The sequence below is a fragment of the Pieris brassicae genome, unplaced genomic scaffold (genome assembly GCF_905147105.1).
Source record: "Pieris brassicae unplaced genomic scaffold, ilPieBrab1.1, whole genome shotgun sequence".
In the NCBI taxonomy this organism is placed as follows: domain Eukaryota; kingdom Metazoa; phylum Arthropoda; class Insecta; order Lepidoptera; family Pieridae; genus Pieris; species Pieris brassicae.
This window is the reverse complement of record NW_025575927.1, coordinates 15001-20000: the sequence shown is the minus strand read 5'-3', so window position 1 is coordinate 20000 and position 5000 is coordinate 15001. Positions and strand designations below refer to the sequence as shown.

At 47.7% G+C, this 5000-nt stretch overlaps 2 non-coding genes across 2 annotated transcripts; both read left to right on the top strand.

Moving 5' to 3' along the window:
• The first annotated feature begins 1845 nt into the window (after positions 1-1845).
• LOC123719239 lies at positions 1846-3751 on the top strand. The gene has a single exon (XR_006755303.1). It is a non-coding gene; the product is annotated as a small subunit ribosomal RNA (ribosomal RNA).
• Positions 3752-4101: 350 nt separating this feature from the next.
• LOC123719242 lies at positions 4102-4258 on the top strand. The gene has a single exon (XR_006755305.1). It is a non-coding gene; the product is annotated as a 5.8S ribosomal RNA (ribosomal RNA).
• Positions 4259-5000: the final 742 nt, after the last annotated feature.

The window sequence follows — 5000 nt, the reverse complement described above, 5'->3', positions numbered from 1 at the left end:
GTTTTTTCTTTTCTTCAAATAAACCCACATTGCCATTTCTCTGAGCGTGTGCTGCGAGCTTCAACGAGAAACATTCGGCGCGAAACTGTCGAGCGGCCGGCCGTCGCGCGCCGCACCTGTACGAGAAACATTTTCCTCTGACGTTGCATCGGAATAATTATTATAATTCATTATTATACATACATACATACATACATACATACATACATACATATTATTAATAAATATAATTGTTTTTTTTGTTTTTTCTTTTCTTCAAATAAACCCACATTGCCATTTCTCTGAGCGTGTGCTGCGAGCTTCAACGAGAAACATTCGGCGCGAAACTGTCGAGCGGCCGGCCGTCGCGCGCCGCACCTGTACGAGAAACATTTTCCTCTGACGTTGCATCGGAATAATTATTATAATTCATTATTATACATACATACATACATACATACATACATACATACATACATACATATTATTAATAAATTAATTGTTTTTTTTTTCTTCAAATAAACCCACATTGCCATTTCTCTGAGCGTGTGCTGCGAGCTTCAACGAGAAACATATCTATCAATACAAATGTCTATGCAAAAAAAAGAAAACAAACAAAATCATATCAGTCAATAAAATAAATAATAATATTTTTTTACTACTACTACTAGTACTACTACGTGCTACTACTGCACGCCAATACACATACATAATAAAATGAAAAATCGTCTCTCTCTCGCTCGCTCTACGAGAAACATTCGACGTCCGCTCCAATGCCGACGCGGACTATTGCTCTCGGTATAGATGTGGAGCGAAACAGTCGTGCGCACAGCGTCGACTCGTTCTCGTTGCCGCGCGTCGTTCGTCTCAAATAGACACGAACGACGGACGAGAGAGAATGTGTTCTTGTTTTTGTGTTTGTGCGAAGTGTGAGAATATTATATACATATATTCGCGCATGGATGATATAGATATGGGTATGGATTTTCGGAGGAAATTATATCAAATTCGTATTTCGAATGCGAGACCGCCGAGATCTTTCCCAGCTCTCTCTCTCTCTGTGTGTGTGGTGTATAGTACATTTTATATATCTCTCTTGTGTCAACACAAAATAACAAAGAATATACATACTACTCCTCCTCATATTTTATATAATATAATATAAAATTATATTATAGCACCGCGTTCGCAGACCGTATGGTGATGTTACCAATCGACCAAGATTTGGGACCGTCTCCCCCGGTGTTATCTGTGATGTTAAAAGAATACGCTTCTAGGCACACCTCAACGCAGGGCGCCTAGCGTGTTCGACACGTGCGCGGTCGCCACGGCGACCGTATATGGAAAGAATGTATAAAAGAGGACGCACACGCGCCCATCGTCGAAACGGTGTGCGCAGCGTCGTGTTGGAATTTATCCCTCAAGCTCCGGGCGTTGATCGTATCTAGTGCGAATCATGCGTGTGTGTGCGCATGTAATTGCCAGCCGAGTTTTAATATGTTTACAATAACGTATTGAATAAAAATTGAGAAGTTGCGTTTAGATGAATGTTCAATTTTCAAATTGTCACAACATCGATTCCCGCCCGCGGGGTCGTGTTCGTTGCAGTTTTATGTCCCTCACAGTGGTCGAGCATCGTTGTACATCACCTCGTTGCGAGATCGTGACGGGACGGCCGCTCGTAGACCGGTCAAAGTTAGTCTATCGATATGAAGCGCGAACGTCGCGTCGCGTGCAAATTCGACGCGTTACGTTCACGCGTGTCGAGAAGGCGCGCGCGCAAGCGCGCGCCCCTCGACGCCGCCGAGCCAGCGGCTCGCCGAAGCCGCGTGACCGCGGTGTAGGCGTGTCGTTTGCGTAAGCAGCTCCCTGGTTGATCCTGCCAGTAGTTATATGCTTGTCTCAAAGATTAAGCCATGCATGTCTCAGTGCAAGCCGTATTAAGGCGATACCGCGAATGGCTCAATATATCAGTTTTGGTTCCTTAGATCTTACTCAGTTACTTGGATAACTGTGGTAATTCTAGAGCTAATACATGCAATCAGAACTCTGACCAGTGATGGGATGAGTGCTTTTATTAGATCAAAACCAATCGGCGGAGGGCCATGCGTCCGAAGTCGTTAATTTTGATGAATCTGGATAACTTTTGCCGATCGCACGGTCCAGTACCGGCGACGCATCTTTCAAATGTCTGCCTTATCAACTTTCGATGGTAGTTTCTGCGACTACCATGGTTGTCACGGGTAACGGGGAATCAGGGTTCGATTCCGGAGAGGGAGCCTGAGAAACGGCTACCACATCCAAGGAAGGCAGCAGGCGCGCAAATTACCCACTCCCGGCACGGGGAGGTAGTGACGAAAAATAACGATACGGGACTCTTACGAGGCCTCGTAATCGGAATGAGTACACTTTAAATATTTTAACGAGGAACAATTGGAGGGCAAGTCTGGTGCCAGCAGCCGCGGTAATTCCAGCTCCAATAGCGTATACTAAAATTGTTGCGGTTAAAAAGCTCGTAGTTGCATTTGTGCGCCGCGCTGTCGGTGCACCGCATCCGCGGTGATACTGACACGTCTGCGGAGCATATCGTCGGTGAGCCGGCGGTAAAACGCCGGTTCAATATCAAAATCCTATCGCGGTGCTCTTCGGTGAGTGTCGAGGTGGGCCGACAATTTTACTTTGAACAAATTAGAGTGCTCAAAGCGGGCTCAAAATGCCGCTTGAATATTTCGTGCATGGAATAATAGAATATGATCTCGGTTCTATTTTGTTGGTTTTCAGAACTCCGAGGTAATGATTAATAGGGATAACTGGGGGCATTCGTATTGCGACGTTAGAGGTGAAATTCTTGGATCGTCGCAAGACGAACATCAGCGAAAGCATTTGCCAAAGGTGTTTTCATCAATCAAGAACGAAAGTTAGAGGTTCGAAGGCGATTAGATACCGCCCTAGTTCTAACCGTAAATATGTCATCTAGCGATCCGCCGACGTTACTACAATGGCTCGGCGGGCAGCTTCCGGGAAACCAAAGATTTTGGACTCCGGGGGGAGTATGGTTGCAAAGCTGAAACTTAAAGGAATTGACGGAAGGGCACCACCAGGAGTGGAGCCTGCGGCTTAATTTGACTCAACACGGGAAATCTCACCAGGCCCGGACACCGGAAGGATTGACAGATTAACAGCTCTTTCTTGATTCGGTGGGTGGTGGTGCATGGCCGTTCTTAGTTGGTGGAGCGATTTGTCTGGTTAATTCCGGTAACGAACGAGACTCTAGCCTGCTAAATAGGCGTCGTCATTCAAGGTGTGCGCGACTCTCGGGGAGCGCAACTCACTGGCGACGTATTAAAATTCTTCTTAGAGGGACCGGCGGCTTCGAGCCGCACGAGATTGAGCAATAACAGGTCTGTGATGCCCTTAGATGTCCTGGGCCGCACGCGCGCTACACTGAAGGAATCAACATGTTCTCCCTGGCCTAGAGGCCCGGGCAACCCGTTGAAACTCCTTCGTGCTGGGGATTGGGGTTTGCAATTATCCCCCATAAACGAGGAATTCCTAGTAAGCGCGAGTCATAAGCTCGCGTTGATTACGTCCCTGCCCTTTGTACACACCGCCCGTCGCTACTACCGATTGAATGATTTAGTGAGGTCTTCGGACCGACACGCGGTGGCCTCACGGCCGTCGGCGTTGCTGGGAAGTTGACCAAACTTGATCATTTAGAGGAAGTAAAAGTCGTAACAAGGTTTCCGTAGGGGAACCTGCGGAAGGATCATTAACGTTGGTTTTTTCTTTTTGTTTTGTTGTTGTCAAAGACTCGCAAAAAAAGAAAAAAATACAAAAACACGTGAATGATACGAATCAAAATCGAATCCGAGACGGTTGACTCTCTCTCGTCGATTCGCGACGTGTGCGTTGCGACACGCTTTGATTAGCGTTCGCTATCGCCTATTGATACTTTGAAATAATATTTTAATTTTTGTGTACAACCACGCAAATAAAAGAGATTTTCTTTCTTTTCATTTGTCGTACACGTTAATGATAAGTATTATTTTCAAATTTTTTTGTTTAATTTTTTCGCACCTTTTATATTTTCTCATACAAAAACACACACAAAAACAAAACGATTACCCTGAACGGTGGATCACTTGGCTCGCGGGTCGATGAAGAACGCAGTTAACTGCGCGTCATAGTGTGAACTGCAGGACACATTTGAACATCGACATTTCGAACGCACATTGCGGTCCGTGGAGAAATATCCAGGACCACTCCTGTCTGAGGGCCGGCTGCATAAAAACAAAAAGCCACACTGTTCGCGTGACGAGCGGCGATCGCTGCGACTCCGGTCGTAGCGCCGCATCTCTGTCGCGCGTGCAATTGACGGTTTCGCTAGGCCGCCGAGCGGCCGAACGATCCGTTCGAATATATGTTCGATTACGACTCGTCATCCGTATTGGCCGTGTTAAGCCACGTCTATACGATACTTTTGTCGCACAAATAAATTCTCCCCGCCGCACCGTGTCTCCCGCGGCACGGGTGCGCGTCGAGTCTTTACGCAACGACAACGACAACGACGACAACGACGTTCGCGTTTACGCGTCGCGCGTGTTTGCTCGCATCGTCCCGGTCCCGCATGGCGATCGCGCGACGGTCGGCGCCGGTGCGCGCGTCGACGTGTCTCGACGCTGTCGTTGAAAGTTGTCGCGTTCGGCTCAGTTTCTCTTACTCTCGCGAGAGGAAGCGAAACGCGCGCGCCCGCTGCTCTAGCGGTTGCGCCCAGTGTGTGCGTGCGGTGTTTGTGCAATTGTAGTGTGTACGAAATTATTGTGACGTGTGTTCTTAAAACGGACGGAACGATGCCGTCGTTAACGAACAACAACAGAAGAACCGCTTGGTGGTGTGCGATTGATTGATTTCGCGCAACGCGACATCTATGTGTCGCCACCACCACGCTGTTCGCAAGGTGCCGCGCCGCTTTCGTGCGAGCGCATATAATGTAGGCGGACTCGACGTCCGGAGGGCGCGTG